The sequence below is a fragment of the Bombina bombina genome, unplaced genomic scaffold (genome assembly GCF_027579735.1).
Source record: "Bombina bombina isolate aBomBom1 unplaced genomic scaffold, aBomBom1.pri scaffold_491, whole genome shotgun sequence".
NCBI classification, from domain to species: Eukaryota; Metazoa; Chordata; class Amphibia; order Anura; family Bombinatoridae; genus Bombina; species Bombina bombina.
In genome coordinates this window covers 303,456-321,135 of record NW_026510828.1, presented here as the reverse complement: position 1 = coordinate 321,135, position 17,680 = coordinate 303,456, and positions in this window count along the sequence as shown.

Genomic DNA, 17,680 nt, shown 5'->3' with positions numbered 1-17,680 from the left:
TAAATTTTGATGCTAAAGTGCCCGGTTTTTAAAACTTTGATTAAAAACAGAGGCACTTTAATTCATCAATATTTTCATTTCACTCCTGTTGTGAAAATAAACTTACTTTTTAATCTTCACAGCAGCTCCAGCTTCCTCCACCCATTGCAAAGCCTCTTCCTGGGTCTAAAATTAGGTATCTGGCTTCCTCCAATCACAGCAGTGAATCAGACACTGAATCCCCCGGGGGGGAATCTGTGATTGGAGGATGACCTATCAATCATTTCTGACATCAGAAATGGCTTGTGAGACCGGAGGAAGCAGCAGCTGCTGTGAAGTTTAAAAGGTAAGTTTTTTGTCACAACAGGAGTGAAATGTAAATTTTGATGAATTAAAGTGCCCCTGTTTTTAATCAAAGTTTTAAAAACCGGGCACTTAAACATCAAAATTTACATTCACTTTAAGCTGTTCATCATGGGTCCACTTATATACTTGTTTTGAATCATAATCTCTTTTGTCTATTTGCATTTTTCTTGATTTGAATTGCCACATTTCTTGCTTAAAGGAGTTCATATTAACCTCAAACTACTTATCATAATTATGGAATTCTGTATCTTTTTGAAAAGCTTTTAAGTTTGTTTTGAAAACCCTTCATTTCACTTAACAATTCTGATCTTTGTTTTCTTTTGTATTCAATTAGTAAATCTATTAGGGCAAAAGAACAGATATCTAAAATATTATTCCATTTTGTAATAAATTCAGAATCATTTACTGTGAAAGAGGGGAATTTTCTCACTCTTAGACCTCTGGGAATGTGTTTGTCATGTCTATAGAGCATAAAAGATGTAATATCTAATTCTAATTTGACATCCCTTTTCCTCAACATATCCATTTTAAAAACTATTTCTTTATATTCATTACCAGTTTCTTCACTAAAGTTACCTAGTACATAGGAATTTTATTCTGATTCTTCCATACTTAAGTAATTTACAAGCAGATTATTTATGTCTAGATGTAAATAAATAAACCCTCTTGCTTATTTTACTACACAATAACTATATGTATACTTTAGATATTAAGATTTATGTCTAGATGTAACAGATTATTTATGTCTAGATGTAAATAAATAAATAAACCTTCTTGCTTATTTTACTACACAATAAATATATGCATACTTTAGATATTAAGATTTATGTATAGATGTAACAGATTATTTATGTCTAGATGTAAATAAATAAATAAACCTTCTTGCTTATTTTACTACACAATAAATATACAGGGAGCGCAGAATTATTAGGCAAGTTGTATTTTTGAGGATTAATTTTATTATTGAACAACAACCATGTTCTCAATGAACCCAAAAAACTAATTAATATCAAAGCTGAATAGTTTTGGAAGTAGTTTTTAGTTTGTTTTTAGTTATAGCTATTTTAGGGGGATATCTGTGTGTGCAGGTGACTATTACTGTGCAGAATTATTAGGCAACTTAACAAAAAACAAATATATACCCATTTCAATTATTTATTTTTACCAGTGAAACCAATATAACATCTCAACATTCACAAATATACATTTCTAACATTCAAAAACAAAACAAAAACAAATCAGTGACCAATATAGCCACCTTTCTTTGCAAGGACACTCAAAAGCCTGCCATCCATGGATTCTGTCAGTGTTTTGATCTGTTCACCATCAACATTGCGTGCAGCAGCAACCACAGCCTCCCAGACACTGTTCAGAGAGGTGTACTGTTTTCCCTCCTTGTAAATCTCACATTTGATGATGGACCACAGGTTCTCAATGGGGTTCAGATCAGGTGAACAAGGAGGCCATGTCATTAGATTTTCTTCTTTTATACCCTTTCTTGCCAGCCACGCTGTGGAGTACTTGGACGCGTGTGATGGAGCATTGTCCTGCATGAAAATCATGTTTTTCTTGAAGGATGCAGACTTCTTCCTGTACCACTGCTTGAAGAAGGTGTCTTCCAGAAACTGGCAGTAGGACTGGGAGTTGAGCTTGACTCCATCCTCAACCCGAAAAGGCCCCACAAGCTCATCTTTGATGATACCAGCCCAAACCAGTACTCCACCTCCACCTTGCTGGCGTCTGAGTCGGACTGTAGCTCTCTGCCCTTTACCAATCCAGCCACGGGCCAATCCATCTGGCCCATCAAGACTCACTCTCATTTCATCAGTCCATAAAACCTTAGAAAAATCAGTCTTGAGATATTTCTTGGCCCAGTCTTGACGTTTCAGCTTGTGTGTCTTTTTCAGTGGTGGTCGTCTTTCAGCCTTTCTTACGTTGGCCATGTCTCTGAGTATTGCACACCTTGTGCTTTTGGGCACTCCAGTGATGTTGCAGCTCTGAAATATGGCCAAACTGGTGGCAAGTGGCATCTTGGCAGCTGCACGCTTGACTTTTCTCAGTTCATGGGCAGTTATTTTGCGCCTTGTTTTTTCCACACGCTTCTTGCGACCCTGTTGACTATTTTGAATGAAACGATTGATTGTTCGATGATCACGCTTCAGAAGCTTTGCAATTTTAAGAGTGCTGCATCCCTCTGCAAGATATCTCACTATTTTTGACTTTTCTAAGCCTGTCAAGTCCTTCTTTTGACCCATTTTGCCAAAGGAAAGGAAGTTGCCTAATAATTATGCACACCTGATATAGGGTGTTGATGTCATTAGACCACACCCCTTCTCATTACAGAGATGCACATCACCTAATATGCTTAATTGGTAGTAGGCTTTCGAGCCTATACAGCTTGGAGTAAGACAACATGCATAAAGAGGATGATGTGGTCAAAATACTAATTTGCCTAATAATTCTGCACTCCCTGTATGTATACTTTAGATATTAAGATTTAAACATTAGAAAAACGATTCACAATTTTCAATGTAAATAAATCATAAGTGTTGTTGTAATAGAATAGATTGTATAATAACTTCAAAGTATATCTTACTGTGCAGATGAAAAAATGAAAAAGAAGTATGACCCTGTTAATAAAAAAAATAATTAACTTCAGAAGAAATTCTCTAGAGCAACATGAAAAAATTTAATATAGACTTCACAGTTTATTCCCTATGGAGATTATCTATAATGAATATAGTCCATATATGGTTGCTATAATATAGAAATCTGTGGTGGTCCTTATTAAAATTTTTAGGATATTGAGCTAAATTAAATAGACTGTGCAATATTTTTATATCACACCTTCTACGAATTTTTCTAAGTGCTATATCTTACAGCACAAATAGAGAGAAGGTGGATGAATTTATGTATTAAGTCAGTTATTATAATCGGTGCTGTCGTTCTATGAGTCAAAATGATCAGAAAGTCCAAATATCTATGAAAAATTCAGTTTCCTCCCTGAATAAAAGAAAAATCCTGTTCGCTCAGATAATACTACCTCGTCTTCAGCCGCCTGCAGCACAGATTGAGTGTAGATAAAGTCAGAGTTGTACTATTTCATCTTCAGCTGCTAACATACAACAATTTAGCTGTTGCGGCACTAATGGAGAGTAGATTAACCGAGTAATACATTCAAGTGTTTTAGTTATATTCTTTTATATGTCCCATATACGAGAGGAAAAGACAATGTAGAAATCAATGTACAAAGTCAGGAGTCTTGATTAATGAGCCTGAAGTGGTTCACCTCTAAACATACACAATTTAACAACAACCCACCTCTTCTTCAGCCACATAAGGAAAATAACTTACAGTTTTAGGAAATCACAAAGCCGGTATCAATTCTTCAGCAGACAGCTTCTGTTCTGCACTCATTCCTTTGACCGGTAATCCTAAAATGGAATATATGGCCTGCTTTTCCTCAGAGAAAGTAAATATGAAACGGTTTCACAAACAAAGTCTGTAGGGAGCAAGCACTCTCCTGATCTACACATAAAGGGCTCGATTTACCAAAGCCCTACCGCTGCAAGTTCTCACAAGAACTTGCTCGCCGTAATTTATCAAGCAGCGGTCACCAGACTGCCGCTTCCTTAACCTCTTCGCCACCTCTAAGGTGGTGAGATTCAATCTCCGCGGTCGAGTCCGACCGTGGAGATTGACAGCTCCTGCCTGCGAGTGATTGTCTGTGCATGGGCAGGGGGCGGGATTGCACCGAAGCGCAAAATTGCGCTCGTATGCAATGTTGATTACCTGCGGGTAATTTTGCCCCGCCACAGGCGAGCTGAGGCGTACAGGGGCGCGTATACGTGCCCCTGTACGCCTCAGCTTTGATAAATCTAGTCCAAAGTGTAGCTTCATCCAGTAGTTTGTGGCACAATAGAGAGTGTCCTTGCTGAGTGATCAATGCTGCAACAGGTGTGTCTACTCCACACACGATCAAATAACAAGTATCCAAGAAGTAGTCCGCCCTGGCACTTAACAAAAGAAAGTTCACAGAAAAATTAAATTCTTCAAAATGTATGTAATTAATGTAGTCTAAAGCATACCTCCCAACATCTCCGAATTGGAAAGAGGGACACTCCAACCCCCCACCCCACGGGCAAAAGTATGATGTGGTGGGCAGGAGCAGGGATGGGAAATGGCTTGAAAAAAAAATCATGAGACTGATGTAATATAAATTAAATTCTTAACTAAAAAACAAACAAACATAATACAGGGCTCAAAATTTCCACTAGCCATTGGCGAGTGGAAATTTAATGGTGGCGAATTAAAGTTAGTGAGTGAATGTTGAATCAACATTAACTCACTGTTCGAAGTATAGTGGCATGTTGTAACTTAGGTCTGACAAAAACACATTTTGGGCTATGTGCTAAAAATATTATCTACAGTAAAGGGATATTATATATCTATGAAAGGGCAAGGATATGTTATTTGTCTAGGGATGTAGGGACCCCATTAGACTTTTACTACTGAGAGGGTACAGTAAAAGTGGAGAAGATAGCGTTAAAGGGACAGTCAACACCAGAATTTTTGTTGTTTAAAAAGATAGATAATCCCTTTATTACCCATTCCCCAGTTTTGCATAACCAACATAGTTATAATAATACAATTTACCTCTGTGATTACCTTGTATCTAAGCCTCTGCAAACTGTCCCCTTATTTCAGTTCTTTTGACAGACTTGTATTTTAGCCAATCAGTGCTAACTCCAGGGTAACTTCACGTGCATGAGCTCAATGTTATCTATATGAAACACATGAACTAACACCCACTTGTGCTGAAAAACTGTCCTTCAAAGTCTAAGAAATTAGCATATGAACCTCCTAGGTTTAGCTTTCAACTAAGAATACCAAGAGAACAAAGCAAAATTGGTGATAAAAGTAGATGGAAAGTTGTTTAAAATGACATGCCCTATCTGAATCATGAAAAAAAATTGGATCTGACTGTCCCTTTAAGAGAAAGTGGAGAAAAAAAAGAAAGTGAAGAGATATGAGTGAGGGGAAAGAAAGTGTAAAGCGAAGATATGGCCTGAGAGAGAAGGGGGAAGGTATAAAGGGAGATTGAAGAGAGGAGGGAGTGGAGAAAGTTAAGAGAGAGAAGGAATGGATAAAGGGATTTTGAATGATATGATGCTATTGAAAGTTGGTCTTATTAGCAAACTTCTAATAAATTAAACTCAAACCGATGGGGGGCGGAGCCAGCAGCCAAACAAGAAAGACGTGTCTGAGAGAGTTCCTGCTGTAACTTATTTAATATTGCGGCGAATTGGGACTAACTATCTGCAATTTGCCCTAATAACTAGCCTAACACTTGCAGGATTCTTTTTACGCTATTAACAGACCCCAGCGGTTTTTCATTGCAGCAAATATCTAGCTTGATTGCTGTTACCAGGTTGGAAACGCCCAGGCTCTTGCGGCCTGCAAAAGACATGGCGCCAATAGATGAGGAAACCTGGTCGGACATATACAAGGCTCTGCTGGACTTAGATAAGCAAATGACGATTGGGTTTGCTGACATTTCAACCCACCTAAGATCTGCTGTAACACAGTGTGATTTTATGGAACGTGACAAGGTGGACAACATCACTACACCGACATATAAAGATCTACCCTGTATGCAAAGGGAAAGGCTTGTGGGCTCTATCCTAGACTTTACTAGATCTCCTGGTATGTTTCACGAACATTCCCTGCCCTGCCATAGACCGGGTCTGAGAGATGCGGCTAGCTACTCGGCACAGAACTCTATTCCCTTGTTTGCAAAGAGGGAGCTCCTCGTGATGGACATGCCTCTTGAAGTTTGGAGCCGAGAATTATCTTCTTTGCAGCTCGATTACAGCTATGTGACAAGCGACCCGGCAAGTAAGTCTAAGAAAAAAAGCCTCACTGAGTCATTTAGTGTAACAGAGACCTTGCAGAGATACAGCCATATAATTTCCAATTACGAGCTGGCAGATTACCCTTTCCTACAAAATGATGAACCAACTACTTTTTTCTCTATACCAGAGTCTAACGCACAAAGTGGGATATTATCGGAGTCCTACAGGGGAATCATTATACTTCATATTGATGTACTTCTGGACCCTTTTGATCCTGGTGGCAAACGCTATTATTTGCTATAAAAAAGATGGAGCTCTCTGCGCACAAGAACTTATTTGATATGTTAGATCAACTATTGCATTACTATTTCTTCAATAGCCAGAATAATCTGTATTTTACATATTTCCACTGTTTCTGTATACTAATATCTATTATAGAAAAGCTGGAGCTCTCTGTGCACAATAATTTATTGGTTGTTATAGATTAACTTTTGCATTACCATTTTCTCTCTTCATTGCTATGGGACTTTATTTGGTATCTGATCTCCTGCCCGGTGCAAACTTAGGAACTATGGCTTCCCTAATTCCTCTAGACTCGTGGCGGCAGGTGTGGTGCCGCTCTGGCATGGATCAATTTACCAGGATCTCTAACTGTTAAAAATAGGACTGTCCGTACTGACAGGAACCCTTCTTCTATTTTCATTACTAATGCAGGGCTCTGAACCTGCGTCTCATACACTGCTAGTATAAAACAGGGTACTTGTTCCTATTTTTGTGTAAAGTGTAATGTTCCTACTGTATCTTATCCACTAACTCATAATTTATGCAGTAAGGTTTATAAATGGAGGTTAGGTTAGTTATACAAATGGTTGTTATACAGTTAGATAATTTCTCCATTTTATTGTTAATCCTATGTTTGCATAATCATTATTAATGTATGAGTGGTTAAGCACATTTGCTTATATTTTATAACTGATATGACTATATCTAATTCATAGCTATAATAGGACATTATTAGATGACATATGCCTTACTTCATAGAACCCCTCACAAACCACCATTATATATAATTGAGGGTTATTTCATACTATGTAAATAGAAGTCTTACAAACTTTCACCGGGTATATGATTGACCCCTAACACTTAAGCATATGTTAGGCTGGCTCCTCTGGTAAACCTTCACTATATTCTCTTAGAGATTTATATATATATGCTGATATGTCTGATATGGCTAAATGCATAGTCTTCCAGCCTAGGAATATTTTATATTATTTTTATTATTATAGTTACCCGATAGGCTTCTATATATTTTTTTTAAGACTATGGGATCCCTAATTCTCTAATGGCACGACTCTCTCTGGGTCTAGATGTTTGGCTCATTAGTTTTATACTTGCGTAGCTAGTTAGGTAAATTAGCAAGCATGAGGAGTAACTGTCTGGCTGTCTGCGGCCGAGATAGACTAGACAGTCTTAGCTACTACATATAATATTTGTAGAAATTTCAATTTAGATATGACTCTATCTATACTGCTGACACCCTATATTTCTGTCTTGGTTAAGAATAGAACGGCATAACTGTTTAATATTGCCGATCTGAAGTTGCTATAATTGTTATGTATCCTCTCCTGGTATTAACCCCACCCCCCCTTATGCTAACATGAGCCCCTGTGCGAGCTACATCCAGTTTGGAACTTAAGAGTTCCTTTTATTTCTACTACGGAAATATAATTTTCAATCTATAAGGGACCTTTTAGTTTAATCACAATGTTAGTTGAGGGTTCATCTTAAAACGGAAATATAATTTTCGTATTTATAATAAGGGACCTCTTAGTTTAATCACAATGTTAGTTGAGGGTACATCTTAATACTCTCATGTTCATATGTGAAACAAGCCGCCAAATACCATATGATTCGTAGCGTCATCGTTTCACACAGTTAAATAACTTTAGAGATTCGGCCTTGTTCCTTAAATTACCTATATATATATGGCTCCGCCCTCCACTCTTTCCCTCATTTACATAGCGGTGCTCATCCGCTGAATTTCCCCTCCCCTTACTAGGCCCACAAGTGGCCATGCAATAACTAATTTCCCTCACCAGTCCTCATTAGACTTTTCAGGTCCAAAAGTGACCACAAGAATAAAGCAGGGAATCATTTCCATTATATATCAGAAAAATGAGGTTCCATTTTCAGACACTTGCATTATTTAACCACTACCATAGACTGCCACTTCTTATATATACGCACTAGGTAACCTTACCAAATGATCCTAATACACTCCTTCCCGCAATGTCGATAAGTAGCCTGACTAGTAGTTGGAAGGCCATCCAAATAACTTTAAAGAAGCTCTAATTCTTTATGTTAAGTATACTTACCAATGTGTTGACAATTGCTTTCCTATGTGGTAATCATTTAAGCCTAACTGGTTTGTATTATCTATATCTGTGGTAGTGCTATTTTCTTTCTTTTTTTTTTTTTTTTCTTTTTTTTTTTTGACTTGTAAGCACAATTATGTAGTTGTACATTGATGCAAGTTAAAGGGACATGCCACCCACATTTTTTCTTTTATGATTTAGAAAGAGAATGCAATGTTAAACACCTTTCTAATTTACTTATATTATCTAATTTGTTTTATTCTCATGATATTCTTTGATGAAAAGCATATCTAGATATGCTCAGTAGCTGCTGATTGGTTGCTGCACATAGAAGCATCATGTGATTTGCTCACCATGTACATTGCTTTTTCTTCAAATAAGGATATTTAAAAAATGAAGCAAAATAAATTATGCAAGGAAATTGTAATGTTGTTTAAATTTCTATTCTCTATCTGAATCATGAAAGAAAGATTTTGGGTTTAGTGGCCCTTTAAGTTACTATTGTCACTGTTTTCAAAAACCTCAATAAAAAAAATATTTAAAAAAAATAAAAAAATAAAAAAAATTAAACTCAAACCACGTGTATGTAATGCTCAAGCATGTCTTGCACAAACCTGGTGCATAAACCTTTTTAACAGCAGTTATTTTGACAAGAAATAGTAGGACAAATACAGGTGTTAGCAATGACATTAATAAGGTTTCCATTCCATTTAGTTTTACAAGAGTCAGGTTCCTGTTATTGCTCAAGTGTAAGGATCAAAGGTAATGTCTACAGCAGTTCAATCCTTTCTTGATCTTTATTAGGATACAGACATAGATATAAGCGACGTAAATCAACTCTTATTCATGCTTATCACAAAGTATACTGATACAGACTTTTAAAACCATTCAGTTTAGCGTCAACCTTAAAAAAATGAGGCTTTGTTGCCATCTACTGTTTAGAAAAACTAATTACAATAAAAACATCCAATAATGAAATGCTTACAAACTCTACTTTTAAATACTTATAATAGATGTAATACCAATATAAATAAATCATTTCTTAAACTATTTTTTTTAATCAGTTATATTTAATTGTGTGGTATAACCTATTACATTTTAAATTTTAAATATTTAAAAGGATTTTAAATATTTATAAGAAAACAGACCACTCATAGTCTCTGTTAGTGCCCTTATGAGTCATACACCCCAGTTCCTGAATCCAAAACATTTCCTTTTGCTTAAAGGGACATGAAACCCAATTTTTTTTTTCTTTTGTGATTTAGAAAGAGCATGTCATTTTAAACAACTTTCTAATTTACTTCTATTATCTAATTTGCTTCATTCTCTTGATATCACTTGCTGAAAAGCATATCTAGATATGCTCAGTAGCTGCTGATTGGTTGCTGCACATAAAGGCCTTGTGTGATTGGCTCACTCATGTGCATTGCTATTTCTTCAACAAAGGATATCTAAAGAATTGAGCAAATTAGATAATAGAAGTATATTGGAAAGTTGTTTAAAATTGCATGCCCTACCCGAATCATGAACGTTTAATTTTGACTAGACTGTCCCTTTAAGGAGTTTCTCCCTATTAGCTCCACTTCTCTGAGGATTCACACTCTCTATTATTGCCATCTCAATTGGCTAATTTGATGTCCACATTCTAAGAAGTCATTAGAGACGGGGGCTTCTGTGTTTTTCACCTTATAGTCGAACGATGTTGACTCATCCTGTCCCTAACCATGCAGGTAGTTTCCCCTACATAGATTAGGGAACATTCTTTAATTTCATATTTTTTAACATTTCTGGGATGAAAAAAGTATTTCCCCTTGATCATCGAGCTGCAGCTCATACATCCCAAACAGGGATAGCAGCCCAAATTCTTTTTATTTAGAAACAATTTGTCTCTCCTTTTTAGAACCTATATCTGGGCTTGTAAGCTGATCTCTTTTATACTCTTCTAAATGCCATAAGGGGTGGGTTTCTGAAAATCTCTATATCCCTATTACATTCCTTTAATATATGCCAGTGTTTCTTTATGACTTGTGTTACTTCCTCAATGTGTGGGCTATATTGTGTAACCAGGACTAACCTATCCTGACCTTTGGTGTTCTTTTTATGTTAAATTTTCTTTAAGACTGGCTAGTTGATTGTTAATGAGAGATTCTGGGTAACCTCTATCAAGGAATTTTTGTTGCATTTCTTTCATTCGTATTATCTTGGTATTTCTATCACTAACAATTCTGTCAACACTTAGTAACTTTTAGGGAGTGAATTGACCAGTCCCTTTGGATGGAAACTGTCATAACTTAGAAGTGTGTTTCTGTCTGTTTCCTTTTTGTATATATCAAATATTAATTTATTACCATCTTTAGATACTCTGGTGTCCAAAAAAGTTACAGACTCCTCACTGTACTCCACAGAAAATTCTAGCCCCATTACGGCTACATCGATCTCATTTACAAATTGTTTAAGAGACTCAACGTTGCCCCACCATATGCCAAAGACGTCATCTATGTAGTGCCACCAAGTGGCTCCATACTTTATGAACTTCTCATTTTCATAGATAACTCTTTCTTCTATTTCGTTAAAAATAAATTGGCATATGATGGGGCAACGTTAGTCCCCATTGCTATCCCCTTCACTTGAATGTACCAATCGTCTTGAAAAATAAAGTGGTTCCAATACAGTATTAATCTTAAAAGTTCTTCAATAAAATCTGCCTGACATCTGTATATTTTTATTCACCTTTAAAGATTTTTTAATTATGCCAATCCCTGTCTTGTGTTTGATAGCTGTGTAAAGACTTTTTACATCCATGGTGAATATTAAAAATTTGTTTGATTCAAAATACATATCCTTAGCCTTTTTTAAAAAGTCTTCTGTATCTTTTAAATATGAGGAAATTTGTGTCACCTCTGGTTGTAATATTTTGTCTAAAAATATTGAGATGTTAGTGAATGTGGAATTAACACTGGAGACTATAGGTCTCAAGTGTAAGGCGAGGTCACACTAAATAATTGCCACTTTAGCCTATAGAAGCAGTTTTTTCAGATTTTTCCCCCCTGTTTTTTTTAATACAAATATTCCCTGTATTTTCTGGTTGTATTCTAATAAAGAGACTGAGAAATAATTATATATGGTCATTATACCATTGCTAAAACAACAAATCTAATGGTGGCCTAAGACTTTTGCACAGTGCTGTATGTCAGGGTTCTTATAATGGAACATTATTCAAACATTTCTTTAACCCCTTAAGGACCAAGGATGTATAGGGTACGTCCTACAAAAAATGTCAGTTAGTGACCAAGGATGTACCCTGTACGTCCTCAGGGGTTTAAAGCATTGGAAGCGATCCGCGCGCACGCACGGCGAAATAACGATTTATGCGGCCAAAGTTTTTTGCATTGATGCCTAGGTTGGGACATATTGGCTGTTGGGCATGGGGAGGGAGGTAGGATGTTGAGGTGGGTCAGCTACACTACAGAAAATATCCTATTAAAAAAAAACAAAAAAAAAAAGACATTTTTGGGAACAAACTGGGTACTGGCAGAAAGCTGCCAGTACCCAAGATGGTGTTAAATAGGTAGAGGGGGATTGGTTTAGAGAGCTGTATGGGGGGATCAGGGAGGTTGGGGGCTAAGAGGGGATTCAACATTGCAGATTCAATTGAATGAAAAAAAAAAAATGCTTTTTATTTTAGTACTGGCAGACTTTCTGCCAGTACTTAAGATGGCCGGGACATTTGTGAGGTGGGGGAGGGAAGAGAGCTGTTTGAGGAGGTCATGGAGGGTTCAGGTGGTGGGATGTGTCAGGTGGGAGGCTGATCTCTACACTAAAAGCTAAAATTAACCCTACAAGCTGCCTAAATTAACCCCTTCACTGCTCGGCATAATACAAGTGTGGTGCGCAGCGGCATTTAGCGACCTTCTAATTACCAAAAAGCAATGCCAAAGCCATATAAGTCTGCTACTTCTGAACAAAGGGGATCCCAGAGAAGCATTTGCAACCATTTGTGCCATAATTGCACAAGCTGTTTATAAATAATTTCAGTGAGAAACCTAAAGTTTGTGAAAAAGTGAACGATTTTTTTTATTTGATCGCATTTGGCGATGAAATGGTGGCATGAAATATACCAAAATGGGCCTAGATCAATACTTTGGGTTGTCTACTAATAAAATATATACATGTCAAGGGATATTCAGGGATTCCAGACAGATATCAGTGTTACAATGTAACTAGCGCTAATTTTGAAAAAAAAAATGGTTTGGAAATAGCAAAGTGCTACTTGTACTTATTGCCCTATAACTAGCAAAAAAAGCAAAGAACATGTAAACATTGGGTATTTCTAAACTCAGGACAAAATTTAGAAACTATTTAGCATGGGTGTTTTTTGGTGGTTGTAGATGTGCAACAGATTTTGGGGGTCAAAGTTAGAAAAAGTGTCTTTTTTTCTATTTTTTCATCATATTTTATAATTTTTTATAGTAAATTATAAGATATGATGAAAATAATGGTATCTTTAGAAAGTCCATTTAATGGTGAGAAAAACAATATATAATATGTGTGGGTAAAGTAAATGAGTAAGAGGAAAATTACAGCTAAACACAAACACCGCAAAAATGTAAAAATAGCCTTGGTCCCAAACGGTCTGAAAATGGAAAGTGCTGTGGAACTTAAGGGGTCAAACAGCCCCTGACATATGTATTTTTCATAAATGCCCTCCCTTAAAGCGGCAACATGGCAACCCTGTACACACATTAGAGAAGGAAATGGTTTTCCCTTTATATTAAATTGAAACAAAAACTGCTGCCCTTCCCGGATAGATGTGCTCTGTAGTTGATTACAATTCCTACACATCCTGGGTTACCTTGGCAACAAACTAGTCTTTGCAGTGAGGGCAGCTGAAACTTACATTACTTACATTTCTTCCTACAAGTTGTCTTAGCTGCCTAAACTAACTTCCCCTAACAAATTGCTCTATTTCTACTACAGTTAGACAGAAAACTGCTGGCTTCTATGGTGTACACAACATACTGTGCACAGTTAGTGCTGCCACAACAAGTGGTGCCTGGTAGCTGAGTATGTGTAATACAGATGGTTAGGGAGCGTAGGAAAATAGTGAGCTGTGTGCAGAAGAAAACAATACTATAGTATCATATAGTTCATAACAGGAAATGACAACACGGCAAAGTTCACTCTCAATTTTAACAACTTTAGCGGCAAAAATGTTAATACATGTATATTGCAAAAATACAATTTGAGTCATTCTTTTTTCAAATAGTGTACTTAGTTTTTGGACTACAGTGTCCCTTTTAATGAGATTGCCCCTTCGAAAAAAAAAGGTTTTTATAGGGATAGCGCGTCCATGTAAAAATATGGACACGAGAGTGCCCTTTAAAATGCCTGCGCCTACATTAGTGAATTTGTAATCTAGAACAAGCACTTGTGACCATGAGTTCCATAATGTAGGTGCAACTATTTTTAAAGGCAGTCAAGAGGTGTCAAATTCAAAAAGCCAAAACTGAGCTTGAAAAGTTGATGGAACAGTGACACAAAAATGTATTGTGATTGCCGAGAACATACAAGAAAGACGAATGTATATCCTTGGCTTGTTTATTTTGTTATTAAAAAAAATCCCACAAATGCAAAAAATGTATTTATGCTCAAATTTTGATTCAATATAAACACTAAGTTCTCTATCCCAGGCTACTAAATTGAGAAGTGCAATTTCTTTTGATGTTGATATGTTTTTTATTTATTGTTAACATATTTAGCTATAATCACAATTTGTATGAATTCCATTTCAATTTTGTACATATTTTGGCTATTTTTACATATTGTTTTTGCCTAAGATTGACATAATGTTAAAGGGCCATAATACCTAAATGTTTAAACACTTGAAAGTGATGCAGCATAGCTGTAAAAAGCTGACTAGAAAATTTCACCTGAACATCTCTATGTAAAAAAGAAAGATATTTTACCTCAAAAGTTTCTCAGTAGCCACCTCCCATTGTAAAGGATTTCTAAGCAGCATTTTAGTGTGTCTGTCCTGGGACAGCTTAGGGGATGAGCCTCGTGAACTCTCATATTATTTCCCTATTCAGCTTACTATGAAATCTCATGAGAGTTAAGTCAAATCTCATGAGATCACAGTAAAAGAGTTCATGACCTCAGCACTGCTGATGCTGATTGGCTGCTGTTTATTTCTTAATTTTTTTTAATTTTTTTACCTGCAGCTGGGAGCAGCTGAGTATAACTTTTTACACAGAACTTACTCTGCTGAGCTGAGGAGATTGTGAGGTAAAATATCTTCCTTTTTTACATAGAGATGCTCAGGTGATATTTTCCTGTCAGCTTTTTGCAGTTATACTGCATCAATTTCAAGTGATTTAGCATATGAGTATTATGTCCCTTTAAATAAGTGTTATACCTTCCAAGAAAGCCAAATGCTGAGTCATTTATAAATGTACAAAGAGCTGTACAACATTTCCAATCTAATGAGGGCCAGCATTGGGAATATGACACCATAAGGCCCTTATCTAATCCTGATATTATCCTATTGTTTTTACTTCCCAAACATGTTTCACATTATTTTACCTCACAAAACAACATAATAATCATTTTCTTTAAAATCCTTAAAGGGACAGTCTATTTCAAAAAAATGTATTGTTTAAAACGATAGATAATCCCTTTATTACCCATTCCCCAGCCAACATGGTTATATTAATATACTTTTTACCTCTGTGATTACCTTGTATCTAAGCCTTTTCTGACAGACCCCTTATCACATGACTATTATCTATTGACTTGCATTTTAGCCAATTTGTGCTGTGTCTTGCACAACTCCACGAAAGAGAGCACAATGTTATCTATATTTCACACATGGATTAGCAGTCTCTTATTGTGAAAAGCAAATAAAAAAGCATGTGATATGAAGCTGTCTGTAGTGGCTTAGAAACAGGCAAAAATGTAGAGGTTTAAATGTTATAATGTATATTAAAGTGAATGTAAATTTTATCTTTCTCTAAGCCTGCTATGAGTTCATCTGTGCACAATTAAAATCACTAGGTTTTTTTTTTTAATTCTAATTACGATTTTAGCATAAATTATAAATACAAATTCTACCGTTTATTTACAAACTCCTCCCAGAGCCGACTTCCTTGTTCTATGAGAGTGACATATACAGCGGTCCCACCCACTCTATACATATGTGTCAAGCATGCTCCGGAGACAGAGTCGTCCTGCACATGCACAAACTACTGCTCTTCGGCAATTGAAGAATTGGAGAAGTGATCTTTTTATAATAAGCAGCGGTATTGAGCATGCGATACGATGCAATGCGATCCATATTTGGCGGGAAGCGGCGCAAATCGAGAGAGACTTCAAAGTTATAATTTTGAGTACTATACTTTTAATAAAGCAATGATGAATGAAACTATACTTAGATTATGTTTTATGTGGTGTGAACGATAGGAGTTAACTTTACATTCACTTTAATATAACAATATTGGTTGTGCAAAGCTGGGGAATGGGTAGAAAAGGTGTTATCTATCTTTTTAAACATTACATTTTTTGGTGTAGACTGTCCCTTAAAGTCACTACTTCACAAACACGTTTCACATTATTTTACCTCACAAAACAACATAATAATCATTTCATTTAAAATCCTTAAACAGACAGTCTACAATAGAATTGTTATTGTTTTAAAAGATAGATAATCCCTTTATTACCCATTCCCCAGTTTTCCATAACCAACACAGTTATAATAATATACTTTTTACCTCTGTGATTACCTTGTATCTAAGCATTTTCTGACAGCCCCCTGATCACATGACTTTTTTAATTTATTATCTATTGACTTGCATTCAGTTCTGTGTTGTGCTAACTCTTAAATAACTTCTTGGGCGTGAACACGTTATCTATATGGCACACATGAACTAGCAGTTTCCTGTTGTGAAAAGCAATTAAAAAAGCATGTGATAAGAGGCTGTCTAAATGTTTAAATGTTATAAAGTATATTAATATAACAGCGTTGGTTGTGCAAAGCAGGGGAATAGTAACGGAGTTATCTATCTTTTTAAAAAATAACAATTTTAGTGTAGACTGTCCCTTTAAGTCACTCCGACAACTATAGAGAATATAAACGTTTGTTATATTGCCAACAAAAATATCAAATTAAATATGTGCCTTTTTTGTTTAATTGTTTAAGTGTTTTAATTAAACAGAATTCATACAAAGGAAAAATATTATTTTATACTATTATGCGAAGATGAAACAAACATCTAATAAATATTTGCCATTTTCTAAGGTTTCAAGCAATAAATAATGGAGGTCCAGAAGCAATTTAGTACATAACAAAAATCAGACCGAATTAAACCACTAGAGGTCAGCAGCTCCCAATGCATCCAACGCTAACAATACTAGTAATAATTTCTATTGGTTTTAGAGTGACACCTAGTGGTTGCAAAAATAAAACACCAGTTGATAAGAGAAATTGTTCTATTTAGCATAATATAAATAAGGCTAGAAGAAAATAAACCCAATTATTTTCTTTAATGATTCAGATAGATAATACAATTATAAACAAGTTTCTAATGTATTGTGATTATCAAATGTACTTAATTCTCAAGGTGTTCTTTGTTGAAAAGCATAACTAGGTAGGTATTGCGCACATATCTAGAGCACTGCAAGGCAGAATCACTGCTGCCATCTATTGCTATTGCAAATGTATATTGTGCTCTACACATGTGCATTCTCCTGTGCCTACCTACCACATGCTTTTCTAAAAAGGATACATAGAGAATGAAGTAAAGTTGATAACAGGCTCTCTGCAAACAACATACATTTAAAGATCCCACAGCCTTTCTGCAAACAAACATTTGAAGGTAATTCATCTATCTCCAATCAAGACAATGAGTGCATTTTATTTTTATATCTGTTGGGCTAATTTGGAATTGGTTTTAACCTTCCCCTCTCCCCTTCTCCAAGCTACACCTCCCCCCATACACCTACCCTTTATCAACAGGAAGTTTTACCTTTAAAACTCTTTCTCACACAGACCTCACAGCAATAAGCAGTCCTACAGGCTCTCGGCATGCACTAGCCCACCAATTCTCCCTC